The sequence below is a fragment of the Cryptomeria japonica genome, chromosome 3, assembly GCF_030272615.1.
Source record: "Cryptomeria japonica chromosome 3, Sugi_1.0, whole genome shotgun sequence".
In the NCBI taxonomy this organism is placed as follows: Eukaryota; Viridiplantae; Streptophyta; class Pinopsida; order Cupressales; family Cupressaceae; genus Cryptomeria; species Cryptomeria japonica.
Window position 1 is genome coordinate 806,507,582 of NC_081407.1, and position 17,632 is coordinate 806,525,213.

A 17,632-nucleotide genomic window follows, 5' to 3' on the forward strand; every position below is an offset into this window, starting at 1 on the left:
GTAGCTGAAAGATGATCGACCAAATCGTGCAACACAAATGGCAGAGGTACACTATCTTGATCTGTTTATGCTCAAGAAAATGATAACCAATATTATGTTCGTTGTAATTTATTTTTAGGCAAATTTGACTGTTCTGTTCTGACAAAACCAGAGACTTGTATGACAGGCTTTTCTGAACAGGATGACAATTTAGCAGTTATAGGACGATAAAAGTTTTTTTTTGTATGAGTTGTTGTCTCGTACCATACGACAGATGGGTATGTGTAGGATGACAAAAAAACTCAGAGCAGTTCTGTTTCGTATGACATAGGATACAAAACCAGACGACAGATTAAAATGACTCATATGACACAAGATCAGGTCTAGGATGACAAATCAAAAGACTCGTACAACACAGGATTAGGTGCAACATGATAAATTATCAGACTCATACGACTGTTCACAGGACAGAGCCTAGAAATTCTAAGGTTTATTTTAATTGCTGAGTATGATAACTAAGTATGACCAATTCTGAGATGGACTGATTTTGGACCAGGATACAAAATTTTGACTTAAGATAGATAAGTTTCTGACAGAGATAGAGTTTCGACTTAGGATGAACTAGTTTCTGACATGGAAAAAGTTTCGACTTAGGATGGAATAATTTCTGACATGGACAGAGTTTCAACTTAGGATGTACTAGTTTTTGACACAGACAGAGTTTCAAATCACTGAGTTGTTTCTTGTCTTCTCTAATTTTGGTATTTCAATTTTTGTTTCAGGGATGATGTAAGGCCCACCCCAACCAAGCTTTGATTAACTTTGTTGACCATGTTTGACCCTACTAATAACTGCTATAATTCAATAGGATGGACTATGTTAGACAGATAGATTTGGTGAGAAAAGTAATTGAACTAGGTTATAGAATCATTTCACCTTGAGGTGTACATTTTTATGCATTATGGATTTAGAACTTATAGGATCCCAAGATTTGGATAACGTTGACATATGTTGATGCTTTATTTATATGTGTTATGATATAGAACTCTATACAATTCCAAAATAGGAAAAATTTGAGATGATATATGTCATTATTCGATTTGTAGGACTTCACTATGATGATAGAAATAGGATGTATGTTTTATGTATGGATTAAAATTATGAGGATTATGATAACTGTGTATGTGGATTTATTTGGATGTAAGATGTATCGATTTGTTTAAATGTATATGGTATGCAAAGTGATTGACGTGTATTCTTATTCATGTGTTTAAATGTTATATGAGGTTATTTGGAAGTACTAATGTGTAATTGAGATGCACAGGAAAATTATCCATGTCACCATGGAAATATTATAGAGAACCAAACCTAGACCTATGTACATTCGTAAAACCAGGGTTTGTCTATTTGGAGAGACAACACCCCGTTTGTATAGTATTTTATTTGTAAAAGTGGATGTTGCATGTGTGTTAGATTGAATTTATGTATTTGTATAAATCCAACAAGAGACAAAATTTTATGTATAATTTCATAAAAGTATTTTCATTGTGTCACTTGACACATGTGTTGATTTATGTTTTGATTTTTGGAATTGTCTCTTGGAGGGAGTTGTTAACCATAGCTTTTTCAATTAATTTAATGTGGTTCTATATTTGCCTTGGGAAGAGAATTGTTGGGGTGTTCAACTTAAGTTTGACCCGAAAATTAACTTCAGAGGGATTTAAAGGGGGTTAAATGGACACCTAGGGGTAGTTTAAGAGTGTTTCCTAAAGCCCATAAGGTATACCTAAGAGTTAGGAGTAATTCTAGGCATGTTTCAACTCCCATGTGACCTTTTAGACACCCTAAAAAGTGGATTTCCTAAGTTGAGCGAAAATTGAAAATTAGAAGGCATCACCTAAGTTGTTAACTTTCCTTTTTGGATGAGAGATCCTTTTGGATCTTTTTCTGACTTTTCCTTTTTCAATTTTAGAAACCTGTGAGAACTCTCATTGAGGCCTTTTTAGGCAAGAATGAGAGATTTTGCGGGTAATCACCCACTCTCCATTTTTGGGGACAAGGAATTTTGAAAGAAAAAGATAGATTTGAATTAGGTATTTGGCTAAGTGTAGAGAAGCAAGAGGTTGTGGAATTGGGCTGCTCATCCTCAACTAATCTAGCATACCTTTGGGTAGTTTAAAGGTTGGTTTAACTTTTCTTGTAATGTTTTTCATATTGCATGCTATGTAGAAAAGAATTGCTTGTTTAAAAAGGCTAGTTTCTTGTATGTTTTCCTTGGAAAATTATTTGTCTTGTATGTTTTACTTATTGTATGCATTTTATGTGCTTTGGGAGTAACCAAGGCCTCCTACTCTTGGGAGAGAGGATGGTCTTGTGGGTGGTAGAAGTTTGATAGCCCTCGAGTGAGAGGCTCTCATTATGAGAGTGATCACAAGGGATATTTATGTGAACCTTGCTACATGGCTTGTTTATGCATTTGGGGGTCATAAGGAGGGAAATAAGGCATGAATGCCTTGGGGGGCATAAGGATGTGGGTTGTTGGACTTATGATGTATTTGGTTTGCCATGAGGTGGCTTTGTGTTTTACCATACTTGCAGTCTCCTCAAGGTACTTGGTCCACTACCACCCTTGAAATGACATCACAATGTGTGGTGCAGTGTAGCCTGGGTTGGGAATGTGTATGTGATTGTTTTTCCCGTGTTTATTGTCTTTGCATGTGTGTAGCCTATCTAGGGCTTGGTTCTCCAAGCTCGGGGGTGGCTACTAGTTAGCCTAGGCTAGGAGGTGAGCACTCCATGGTCATAGCTTATGATTTATTTGCAGGTTGTTGGAAGAAAGGAAGAGGACAAGTAGAAGTTGCAGGTTTTAATTGATTTCAGAAAAGATTTGGGAATGAAAAATTTATGGTTTTAAGTTGCAGCAATGTAAAGGGGAACTATGTGTATCTATTTTCGAAAGGAAATGTATCTTATATTTTTTGTTAAAAAGATCCTCATTTAATAGAAATGAGAGATCCAGTTGTAAAGTTGACTATAATATATTTTAAATATACTTCAAGGAAATACATTGTTTTTATTAAAGTATTATTTGGTTGCAAAATGAATTATTGATGTTGAGCTTATGTTTTGAATTGTTCTTGAAATTTTATATAACTGCTTGCATGTTACTTTGATAACAAAAGTTTAGGTTTATTTTGCATGTAAATTCTGAAAAAAGAAAAGAATCTATTTATTTCCTATGCATACCTCTAATATTAGATTTAAATAATAACACATTTATTTAGTTACTGCTTAAATTATTCAATTCTGTCATTTGCTTATTTGCAAAAAATAAAATCTAGAAGTTAAATAGACTATTTGTTTTAAATAATTTCATAATCTATAGTTGCTACTTAAATTTATTTAGATTACAGTCCATCATTTATTACAGAAAATAAATCTAAGGAAATTAGTCTATCTCTGGTTTATGAAAATTAAAATATTTTTTTTTAAAAAAACATTGATTTAATTCAGAATATTGTAAGCAATCTATTTTAACAGTTTCAAAAAAAAAAATACATTATCAATATTTTTGCATAGTTGAGAATCAGCCCGAGTTTCAAATGTATCTAATATATATATATGTGTGTGTGTGTGTGTGTGTGTGTGTGTGTATGTATATACATATATGTATATATATTAAACTATATATATAAGACAAATTTAAAAGCAAAAAAATATATTATCTATATTTTGGCATGACAAAATTAGCAATATATATATATATATTATAAAATAAATAAAGAATTTTTTTTTTACATAAAACAAAATTAAAAAAAAAAAAAAAAGTATGAAAAAAAGAAAGGGTTTCGGGGGGGGACGAACCCACTGTGTGTACACACAGTGGGTGGTCCATGGCCCACCACTGTGTGGACACATAGTGGGCAGTGTCGAAGCACCGCCACTGTGTGGACACACAGTGGGTCGGCGCCCTGCACCGCCACTGTGTGGACACACAGTGGGTCGGCGCCCCGCGCCGCCACTATGTGGGCACATAGTGGGCGATGCCCACGCCACCACTGTGTGGTCACACAGTGGGTGGTGCCCAGCACCCCCACCGCCTCTTAAAAAAAAAACATCGCTACTCTTCCATGTCCGCCCTGCAACAAAAAAAAAAGGGGGAAAAAAATAAAACCCTAGCCCAGGTAGGGCTAGGGTACAATAAAATGAAGAGATGTTTAAAAATATTAAAAGGGTTTAGTTTTATAATAATAAAATTTAGGGTTTGCATGGATAACTTATAATAAAGGGTAAATATTTTTATAAATATATAACTTCATATATATATATATATATATATATTTAAGTATATATATATATATATATGTATATATATATATGTATATATATATATATATATATATACACATACATATATACATACATACATATATATATACATACATACATAGATGTATGTATGTATGTATGTATGTATGTATGTATGTATGTATGCATATATATATATATATATACACACATAAAGTTTAAGTTGTAAAAGATTAAGACAAATTTTAGGTTATATAATTTATTAAGGGTTTATAAATTATATATGCTTTAATAAACATATTGGCAAATAATTGTCTGATAACCATAAGGATAAATTTTTTTTTAAAATGATGTTCAAATTATATTATTATTATTTTGGAGTTTTAATCTGAGATTTAAACTTAACAGGTAAATATTCTTTAGGAATTTAATTGACTTCAAATAAATTTTAGACATTATAAACAAAGTGCTAGGACTAATTTAATTAGTTCCTTAAAGTATTAATTGATTACTGAAAATTAATAATACCTTCGCCAATTATTTTAGAGAGTTGTGATTTAATTAATCTATTGACTAAATTTGATGAGGTAATAAATAATCCCTTTTAGTTTTTCGCATTTAATTTTAAATTATTTACGTTTACTTAAGTCAGTGGTTTAAGTTAACTCAAACATAGTTAAGATGAAACTTGTTAAGTGCATTTCATATTAGCGTTTTAATGTTATTAAGTGGTGATTTAAAAAAAAAATTATCCCATTCATGCCCAAAAGTTTGGGCATGACATTTTGGTATCAAAGCCCTAGGTTCATACACTGGTGAACATGGGCTACATTCATAACTTAGTTGAAACCAAACTATGGCTCAAAGTGTAACACCTAGGTGAAAAATTTTGAAATAACAAAGTGAAATATAAGTGAAAATTCTTGTAAATCAATAGATCAACATATATCAATTCAAGGGGTTCCAAGGGTCACTAAAAGCCCTGAAATTTTAACTTATTAGTCATAAGGTTTATGGCTTATTAAAAACCCCAAAGGATGCAAAATTTTAAATTATTATTTATATGAAGTATTTTCAGTGTTTAAATAATGGAAATTAGATCTTTTGTACTTATAAGGTTACCATTCAATTTGATCCTAAACGCAATAATTGCCCTAATCAAATCAAGTACGAGGAGTTAAATTCTACAATAAAATACCTCTGATGGTAACTAAAAGAATGCCATCCATCAAGATATGTTCATGACAATGACAAGTCAAGCAAGATAGTCAGACCTAAGATAAAGGCACAATAAACAAGATAAGTAAGATCGAGACAGTTCAAGTTAAGTTTTTAAGCTATGTGAAATTATGATGGTTAAAAAGATCAAGGCTGCCATTGGAAACATAAATGAAGAAGAGTTAAAAGGAACTCTTGTGAAGCTCAGATAGAAGCATTAACCTATCCTAAAGACTAGGTACCTTAAGAATGTGGTCATGTTAGATTTCTTATTAAGAGCATTTGTTAGACAATTTTTGTAGTAATGCAGTAAAGCTAGAGTTGGATAACCCTGAAGAGTAGAACTAAAATGATGAATTGAAATCCCCTTAATTAGAAACCCTAGTAATGCTATAGATGAGTTAAATAAGGATAAAGGAGGCATGAACTTCTTGGGTTAAAACACGTAATTACAATAAACCCTAAGTTCATCCGTGGTTATATAATTGGGGAAACAAGCAAGTAAAACCTCAACTAGTTCCTTTATGGGAAGATAATTTTGGAGAAAGTAAATAATGGAAGAGAGAGTAGAGGGGATTCGGGAATCGTACAAAAATCCCCATTAAAGTGCAAGGAGTGTAAAAGTATTAGGATCCTATAATCTAGGAATGTGTAACTAATATTCGTTCAGAAACTAAGGAGAAAAGTGCAACCCAATCATGGTTAGTCGCTAGGTACAAGACAATATGTAACACAATTTAACTACTAGGCACAATCGAAGAAGTTTTGCAAATTATGGCACTTAAATGTAGAAGTATGCGAAAACATTAAGTATGGGTGAAGCAACAGGCGGATGGAAATGGCTTATGGAAAGATAGTATAACAACAATATAATACCAAAGTTTTAATGTGAATTAGTTGGCAGTATAAAAGATTTTATGAGAACATTGATAAGTAGCCGAATTTTGTGGTTAGCCAAGGGAGAACTTGGAAAATTTTGGATCTTAAGACATTGGTAATTATTGGACACTTTTAAGTTATACCGTAATTAGGTAACAAAATATTATGATGATAAGGTGTTTTTGTGGATTGAAGGAAATCGTAAGTTGTGTCATGCCAGAAATGGGCTGGAAGTAAATATAAATAAGTAATATGGAACCAGATAATTTCCCTTTTACTAAATTTTAAATTAAAAGGATGGGTGTTGGTCACTTTTTGAGTGCACACCCCCTTGACTTCATAGTTTCATAAGTGAAGTAGGAGAGAAGTAGGAGAGAATAAGTCCACTCTCCGAGTTCTTTGAAATATGTCTTGAAATGTGTGGGCAGAAATTGTTGTCGACCATTATCGATCTTACTTGACAATAATTCCACCCCAAATGGCTCTTAACCGTAAGTGTTAGTAATTTGGCAACAAGTTCCTACCTAATGAAGGCAAGTGAATGTTTGAGGTGAGAATATAAGGGGCTAGCATAAGGTGCTAAGAAACCAAATGATGTCCCTAGTAAAATTATATGATTACATTATACAAATCCTAAGTGATTCTAAGTAAACAAGTGTCAATTTTGTACTAAACTATCAACTGTGTGTGTAAGACATGAAAGTGATGATGCTTGAGCTACCACGTAACATTGAATCAAGGTTTAGCATATTAAGATAATTAATAAAAGCCATATTAAATTAAGTTATTAAGGAGGGATGTATTAACAAGATGGAGGAAACTGGATAGTTATTAAATAATTGATATTGAACCAAGTAACTATATAAATGTCTATTTAGTAGAAGATGATCTAATTAAGTACTATTAAATGCAACTGTAATGAAAGGGACTTTTGAGTGAAATTATTATTGCCCTTATAAAATTTATTCACTCCACTTGATAATAGGAGTTATCGTATTTGTTATGCTAGTAATTTTATTAATCCTATCACCTAAGAGTTTTATTGAGACCTAAGGTTTCGTTGGATCAGCTTGTTAAGCTTTAGCCTCTAATTAAGCATAGATTGCGTATAATTAAGGGTTAAAAAAAAATTAGTGCAAGAAGAATGGACGGAGAATGGTTGAGTTAGTGCAATCTCCTGTTAGAATATAATTAAGGATGTTAATAACCCTAAATAGATAGTGGATTTTATCGGAAAGTGTTTCTTGAAATAGTAAGCATGTGAAGGTTAAAATGGAACATGATTTATATATAAAAAAATAATGAATGCGATATCTTGTGTATAAGAATTTATTTCATAAATCAATAAAGGATTTTAAAGAATCTAAGAACCTTAAGAGTCTAACAATCACTTTCTAACACACTCAGGACATGTGATCTTGGGTGATGTGTTGCGGTTACTCCCTAGGGTATGACCAGTATGGTCATCTTGTTTTGAGTTTTGATTCATCAATATTTTCAACTTCTTTGAAAAGTATATGTGACCTAGGGGCTAGTACTTTCTTTTATTTATTTTGTTTTTTTTTTATAAAGAGAGGACCACTAAATTTATGTTTCTTTTTATGGCACTTGCCATGTTTCTAGTTTTAATATCTTTCAATTGCCGACATCTTTCTTCTTTTGAAGGGACTTGGTAAAAGTAATTTGTTTATTTTGACCTTTTAAAGTGTCAAGTTGTCATTTTGATGGTTGATATAGCTAGCCCTAGTGATGTGATTTGTGTAAATGGCTATCATGTTCATTGAACCACTGATAGTGTGTCAAGGGAGAATACCTCAAGGAGTGAAATTAGACACAAAGAATTAACAAAGAATATATTTTATCAAATTAAGAAAAAGGAAGGAATATCCTCCTAAGTAAGATAAATTGTGAGTAATCTGGAAGAGAAAGATGTATAACAATAGTGTGACCTAGACCTAATGAATTGCGAAAATGAGGATTGTCGACTGGTAAATTTGGCATGTGAATGCAGATGATATCAAAAATAAGTATTAATAATTTCCATCACTCCCTTGGAATGGGATTGTTATGTATCTTAATGTTTGGAAATTGTGAATAATGTACCCTATTAAAATTAAACCTTGGAGCCTAGAAATATAAAACCATTTTAATCCCTAGTGGTAGAAAACTACCCTATATAGGGGAGGATTTGAAGAATCTAAATTTGATTATGCCTTGTTACCTAAGAAAGTTGGAAGAAATTATGCACCTAGGACGGATTAGCAAATATTTTATTAACACCCTAATGAGGTGCCTTGATGTAGAATAAGTAGATTCATTTTGGTAAACTGTGATGTCAATTATCTTAGAGGCAAGCATGGATGACAATTGTGGTGGGATAAACATATTTTACACGAACCCTTAATAAGTATGACTCTTAGAAATCAATAGGTAAACTATCATGTGTAACCTTGATTGTGGGAGTTGATGTGTGTTATTGATATGATTTGGATGGTGCATTAATGTAAGTTGTTGAAAAATAGAACTTTGTAAACACCTACCTGAGATCAAAGGAAAATGTAATAAAAATACTAAGAATTTAACCTTGTGAAGATAGTAAGCTAATTACAATACTAAGTTGGTTTTGGTATTTCACCTTTCTAGTAGGCAAGATTAGATTTTGAGTAACTTATTGAAATTATGGGAAATGTTATGTCCCTACTTTGTAATTCTACTCATGCGACTTCTAGGAGTAAGTCGAACTCTAGGGGAGGAGGATGTAAGGCCCACCCCAACCAAGATTTGATTAACTTTGTTGACCATGTTTGACCCTACTAATAAGTGATATAATTCAATAGGATGGGTTGTGTTAGACAGATAGATTTGGTGAGAAAAGTAATTGAACCAGGTTACGGAATCATTTCACCTTGAGGTGTACATTTTTATGCATTATGGATTTAGAACTTATAGGATCCCAGGATTTGGATAACATTGACGTATGTTGATGCTTCATTTATATGCATTATTATATAGAACTCTATATGATTCCAGAATAAGATAAATTTGAGATGATATATGTCATTATTGGATTTGCAAGACTTCACTATGATGATAGAAATAGGATGTATGTTTTATGTATGGATTAAAATTATGAGGATTATGATAACTGCGTATGTGGATTTATTCGGATGTAAGATGTATCGATTTGTTTAAATGTATATGGTATGTAGAGTGTTTGACGTGTATTCTTATTCATGTGTTTGAATGTTATATGAGGTTATTTGGAAATACTAATGTGTAATTGAGATGCACAGGAAAATTATCCATGTGACCATGGAAATATTGTGGAGAACCAAACCTAGACCTATGTATGTTCGTAAAACCAGGATTTGTCTATTTGGAGAGACAACACCCCATTTGTATAGTATTTTATTTGTGAAAGTGGATGTTGCATGTGTGTTCTATTGAATTTATCTATTTGTATAAATCCAACAAGAGACAAAATTTCATGTATAATTTCGTAAAAGTATTTTTATTGTGCCACTTGACACGTGTTGATTTATGTTTTGATTTTTGGAATTGTCTCTTGGAGGGAGTTGTTTAACCATAGCTTTTTCAATTAATTTAATGTGCTTCTATATTTGCCTTGGGAAGAGAATTTTTGGGGTGGTCAACTTAAGTTTGACCCGAAAATTAACCTCAGAGGGGTTTAAAAGGGGTTAAATGGACACCTAGGGGTAGTTTAAGAGTGTTTCCTAAAGCCCATAAGGTATACCTAAGGGTTAGGAGTAATTTTAGGCATGTTTCAACTCCCATGTGACTTTTTAGACACCCTAAAAAGTGGATTTCCTAAGTTGAGCGAAAATTGAAAATTAGAAGGCATCACCTAAGTTCTTAACTTTCTTTTTTGGATGAGAGATCCTTTTGGATCTTTTTTTGACTTTTCCTTTTTCAATTTTAGAAACCTGTGAGAACTCTCACTGAGGCCTTTTTAGCCAAGAATGAGAGATTTTACGAGTAATCACCCACTCTCCATTTTTGGAGACAAGGAATTTTGAAAGAAAAAGATAGATTTGAATTAGGTATTTGGCTAAGTGTAGGGAAGCAAGAGGTTGTGGAATTGGGCTGCTCATCCTCAACTAATCTAGCATACCTTTGGGCAATTTGAAGGTTGGTTTAACTTTTCTTGTAATGTTTTTCATATTGCATGTTATGTAGAAAAGAATTGCTTGTGTAAAACGGCTAGTTTCTTGTATGTTTTCCTTGGAAAATTATTTGTGTTGTATGTTTTACTTATTGTATGCATTTTATGTGCTTTGGGAGTAACCAAGGCCTCCTACTCTTGGGAGAGAGGATGGTCTTGTGGGTGGTAGAAGTTTGATAGTCCTCGAGTGAGAGGCTCTCGTTATGAGAGTGATCACAAGGGATATTTATGTGACCCTTGCTGCATGGCTTGTTTATGCATTTGGGGGTCATAAGGAGGGAAATAAGGCATGAATGCCTTGGGGGGCATAAGGATGTGGGGTTTTTGTACTTATGATGTATTTGGTTTGCCATGAAGTGGCTTTGTGTTTTACCATACTTGCAGTCTCCTCAGGGTACTTGGTCCACTACCACCCTTGAAAAGACATCACAATGTGTGGTGTAGTGTAGCCTGGGTTGGGAATGTGTATGTGATTGTTTTTCCCGTGTTTATTGTGTTTGCATGTGTGTAACTTGTCTAGGGCTTGGTTCTCCAAGCTCGAGGGTGGCTGCTAGTTAGCCTAGGCTGGGAGGTGAGCACTCCATGGTCATAGCTAATGATTTATTTGCAGGTTGTTGGAAGAAAGGAAGAGGACAAGTAGAAGTTGTAGGTTTTAATTGATTTCAGAAAAGATTTGGGAATGGAAAATTTATGGTTTTAAGTTGCAGCAATGTAAAGGGGAACTATGCGTATCTATTTTCGAAAGGAAATGTATCTTATATTTTTTGTAAAAAAGATCCTCATTTAATAGAAATGAGAGATCCAGTTGTAAAGTTGACTATAATGTATTTTAAATATACTTCAAGGAAATACATTATTTTTATTAAAGTATTATTTGGTTGCAAAATGAATTATTGATGTTGAGCTTACGTTTTGAATTTTTCTTGAAATTTTAAATAACTGTGTGCATGTTACTTTGATAACAAAAGTTTAAGTTTATTTTACATGTAAATTCTGAAAAAATAAAAGAATCTATTTATTTCCTATGCATACCTGTAAGATTAGATTTAAATAATAACACATTTATTTAGTTATTGCTAAAATTATTAAATTTTATCATTTGCTTATTTGTAGAAAATAAAATCTAGAAGTTAAATAGACTATTTGTTTTAAATAATTTCATAATCTATAGTTGCTACTTAAATTTATTTGGATTACAGTCCATCATTTATTATAGAAAATAAATCTAAAGAAATTAGTCTATCTCTGGTTTATGAAAATTAAAATATTAAAAAAAACAAAAAAAAAACATTGATTTAATTTAGAATATTGTAAGCAATCCATTTTAACAGTTTCAAAAAAAAAATACATTATCAGTATTTTTGCATAGTTGAGAATCAACCTGAGTTTCAAATATATATATATATATAATTACTTCATATAAATATTTGCAAAATGGTTATACATGTAAGATATATATATATATATATATAAGACAAATTTAAAAAATAAAAAAATATATTATCTATATTTTGGCATGACAGAATTAGCAATATATATATATATATATATATATATAAACAATTTTTTTTTTACTTAAAAAAAAATTTAAAAAAAAAAAATTTAAGTATGCAAAAAAGAAAGGGTTTTTTTTTTTTTTTTGGGGGGGGGGGGGGGGGGGTGAACCCACTGTGTACACACAGTGGGCGGTCTGCCACTGTCTGGACACATAGTGGGTGGCGCAGAAGCACTGCCACTGTGTGGACACACAGTGGGCTGACACCCCGCGCCACCACTGTGTGGACACATAGTGGGCGGCGCCCGACACCCCCACCACCTCTTTAAAAAAAAAAACATCGCTACTCTTCTATGTCCGCCATGCAACAAAAAAAAAGTGGGAAAATAATAAAACCCTAGCCCGGGTAGGGCTAGGGTAGAATAAAATGAAGAGGTGTTTAAAAATATTAAAATGGTTTAGTTTTATAATAATAAAATTTAGGATTTGCATGGATAACTTATAATAAAGGGTAAACATTTATATATATATATATTCATATATATGTGTGTGTGTGTGTGTATACACACACACACATATATGTGTGTATGTGTATGTATATATACACACACATATATATGTGTCTATATATACATATACACACACACACACACACACACACACACACATATATATATGTATATATCTATATATTCATACACACACACACACACACACATATATATATAATTATACATAAATTTTAAGTTATAAAAGATTAAGACAAATTTTAGGTTATATAATTTATTAAGGGTTAATAAATTATATATGTTTTAATAAACATATGGACAAATAATTGTATGATAACCATAAGGATAAAAAAATATTTAAAAATGACATTCAAATTATTTTATTATTATTTTGGAGTTTTAATCTGAGATTTAAACTTAACAGGTAAATATTCTTTAGGAATTTAATTGACTTAAAATAAATTTTAGACATTATAAAAAAAGTGCTAGGACTAATTTAATTAGTTCCTTAAAGCATTTATTGATTACTGAAAATTAATAATACCTTCACCAATTATTTTAGAGAGTTGTGACTTAATTAATCTATTGACTAAATTTGATGAGGTAATAAATAATCCTTTTTAGTTTTCCGCATTTAATTTTAAATTATTTACATTTACTTAAGTCAGTGGTTTAAGTTAACTCAAACATAGTTAAGACGAAACTTGTTAAGGGCATTTCATATTAGGGTTTTAATGTTATTAAGTGGTGATTTAAAAAAAAAAATTATCCCGTTCGTGCCCAAAAGTTTGGGCATGACAGATGAAAACACAAAAAACAAGTAGTATGTATAGTGACTTCAATCACAACAAGCAAACGCTAAGGAATTTGGTGAGGAAAGAAAACCTTTGCTTGTAAACTCAGGTACACACCCAATAGCTAATCAGAATACGACCGTTGAGTCTCATGCAATGGATTCTCAATGCCGTATTATCCGACTCCAAATGCTAATGGGGGCATGAAATGACAAGTATCTTGGGAGCGTTACTATCTCTCTTCCACAAAGATTATCCCCCTTTTGGAGATGAACCAAGTAGCTTCTAATTTTAATTGGATTTATTCAAGGATCCATTCGGCGCATCGAGGTATAAACTCAATTAAGAGGTCCCCAACCTTGAAAACCAAGGTTTAATATACCTAAAGGTACGGAGGAGAGCTATTCCCGAGCATTGTCATTAACTTGATTTTAATCAAATCACATTTATTTAATAGTGGGTTGGAGTACTTGGTGTTTAGCCATTCCCACTTAAGTCATTCCCCTCACATCGGCCATAATGGCTTTAAGATTTTTTCAACCCCTTGGGAGGGCAGGCCTGCTAAAGATGTACAGATCTCAAACAAAGAAAAAAGCCTCAAGGGTCTGGATTTCTGATTGTCTAGAAAAAGACAAGAGCATACTCTCCTACCTCTCAGAATCTTCTAAAAACACAAAAGACAGATTTGTTCTTTAACCAGATAGCAAGTTAGGTTCCTAAGAAATGAATTTAAATAATACACGATGTTTAGTCGATTCTCATTAGGCAACCTGCAAAGACAACAAATCAATAGTCATATTGTCTTTGTGCAACAAGCATATTCTTTGACAAGCATTTTGCAAAAACTGATTAGGCTGTGAAAAATTCTGAGATAGATAGATAAATAGTCAGGGTTAGTCGTCAGAATAATAAAAAAATCATGAAAATTTGCCTCTTTTTAAATTTTTTTTTTTACCAATAAATACAAAGTCATACGACAGTATAAAAACTCATACGATATAGGATCCCAACTTGTACGAGATAGGATTCTAGTTCGTACGACACCTACAGGTTGTCATTTCAGCTTGTGGTAATTGTCGTACAAGATGTATGAACAAAAAAAAATCAAAAAATCTGTAATCTGGAAAATAAAAAAAAAAACAAAGCAATTAGTCTTGGAGGTCGAAAAATGTAGTCTTTGGGCCCCATGGTGGGCGCCAGATGTGTGTGTGTGAAGAAGTGGTCTGCAAGCTGCAAGCACAACACTTCAATTAAGTCATTATATGCATGATTAGTAATCAATAATTAATAGGTAAAAAACCATAACAAAGCGACTAATTGCCTTCTAAAAGATGCAAGTATAAGATTGCTCTCAGATTTTTATAAGCAAATACTAGTGACTAGACTACACCAAGACGAAAGATTTAATCTATATGATATTAACTATATGGATGCAAAATTGATGAATAATTAAAGCAAATAATGGATTCAAGCAATAATGGATTCAAGCAATATGGATGAGTAAAATGAATGCAAATAATCTAAAAAGGCACAATAATCTTCAATGACTCCAGAGCGAAATTAGCATGATAATAATCTCCAAGCGTGTTCTCAAAAATCTCTGGGGTGAATTGGAATGAGAGCTGAAGAATGAATTTATAGAGAATTATCAAGAGAAAAGCTCAATTTAGGATTAATTGAAAATAATTGAGAAATCAGGTTTAGTTAACCTTGAGATAGATTCCAATTATAGTTTAATTGAAATGCATTCAAATTAGAAGTCCAAGTTGCATTGGAAATAATAATAAATTAATTCCATGCATTTGTGATAAAAATAGATAATTCTTTTATTTATTCAAGAAAATAGTTTTTTCAATGCAACTGAACTTCTTTTTCTGAAAAGCTTTGAGTTCCAATTTTAAAGAATAATTCAATAATTCAATTTAATTGTTTTTTTCTGATTTCAAGCTCTAAATTTAGAAAAAGAAATAATATCTCAAGTTTGATTTCTCTCTCAATTCAATTCTTTTATTTAATTTTTTAATTCAACTCTTTGTTTGTGATTAATTCCTCTTTTGTAATAAATTAATTCCTTTTGCATGATTAAATGGCAAATTTATTAATTAATTAAATATGCAAGGATATTTAATAAATTAAATAAGATAATTGATCAAAATGATATTCTTGGAAATGATTCAATTAATTAAATAAATATTTAATTAATATTTGAGTAATTGATTTGCCATGTGATATTTGATGATTAAAGAATTAATAATGTGCCCAAGATTGATTTAATTGCCTTTGGTTAGGACCTTGGTGATGTTGTCGAGATTAGGGGCCCATGGTTTAGATGACCATTTTTAGGGTATTACAAGGATGTCATAGTATTGGTAGCATGTATGGTATGCGATGAGGATGTATGAAAGAGGATCCATCTCCCTGATCATTTGATGAGTTTTGTTTGAGTTGTTGAAAGGCATTGAGTAGTGTGCACTTTCACATGTTAGCTACCAGAAGTAATGAACTGAGGGTATCTATAAATCTTATAGTTGTAGAGGTGTATCTATTGTAGATTATTTCTCTTTTATTCTTTTGGGTAGTGAGCCCTCCAATAGTGACCCTTTCTTTCTTTCTTTCTTTCAGGATATGAACCCTTTGATAGTGGCCTTTCTTTGTAAAAATTACCTTAACTGGTGTCACCCTAATAGGTGTTCATATATTGAGAATTGCATTCTCTATGTTTCTTCCTTAATAGGACTTTCCACATAAAACATGGGCTTCCATTGTATATGATGTGTTCTACTTTTTATTCTTACATCTTTCTGTGGAGTAAGTGTTAAAGTTGAGTTGTTGTGGATTTGATTTAAGGAAAAGTTTTTAGAATTGATTGTACAATTGATTCACCTCCCCTCTCAATTGTATTGTGAATTAGAACATTAAACAATTGGTATCCAAGATTTGTTTCCTTGGAAAAGAGCTTAACAGCTTGAGGAGATCCTAATGGCACACAAATTGACAATCCATATGTTTGATGGACCTGACTATGCTTTTTCAAAAGTGAAGATGCAAGCTTACTGGATTTCTCTTGGTTATGAAGTTTGGAAGTCTGTTACACAAAAGTACACAAAACCACAAACTGGGGTGAACACTCAGGATGAGATCAAGGAATTTGAAGACAATGAAAAGGCAAGGTTTGATATCTTTAATGCTCTTTGTAAGACTGAATTAACAAAGGTTGTATCTTTGGAATCTACTTATGAAGTTTGGGATAAATTAGAAAATACTTACGAAGGAATTGATACATGTAAACAAGATAAATTGTAAAATTCTAAAACTAAATATGAATGATTGTTGATGGATGAAGAAGACAATATAACTAGCTACCTGTAGAAGATAGATGATGTGGTAAATGAGATCAGAGGTCTTGGTGGTAACTTGCTAGAAGATGAAGTTGTGAAAAAGGTACTCAGAACTCTTATTAAACCCTATAACTATAAGGTTTCAACAATAAAGGAATCACAAAATAAAAATAAGTATACTGGAGAATACTTGTATGGATCATTACTTGCTTTTGAGATGAGATAATTTGGTACTACTAGTGCAAGAATAGAAACTGCATTTAAAGCCACTAAATCAACAAAAGATGAGGAATTTGATGAAGAGAACTTTTATGAGATTGAGGAAAACTTTGTGAGAGGAATGAAGAAAGGAACCGAAAGGTTAAAAGGTAAATTACCCTTTAAATATTTCAACTGTGGAAATATATGTCATTATGCTTCTAGACGCCCCGACAGAATTGCAAATCAAAAGAATAAGAAATTCAAAGGAAAGTTTAATAGGAAGGCTTATTATGTTGGATAAGATGAATATATTTTTAATGATGAATCTAATTATGAAGAAAATAGTGCATGTTTGTTCTTGTTCATAAAGGAAAAATATTGTTCGAGTAACCCTAGCAAAATTGTGAAGGAAAAGTCTTTAGAAGATGCTACTAAAACTGAAGGTACTATTGTATCTGATTTTCATGCTAGAAGAGATAAAGATGAATGGATTATTGAAACTGGATGTTCAGATCATATGAATGGTGACAAGAGTAAGTTTGTAAAACTTAAAAAAATTGATGGAGGAGATGATCTAACGGCTAGGATATTTGGAATTGGTTCTATCAGTTTTGATGGAAAACATAATATTGACAATGTTTTCTATGTTAAAGGATTAAATCATAATATTTTGAGTGTTGGTTAAATGTGTGGAAATGGATATAATATTATTTTTTAGGATGATGGGT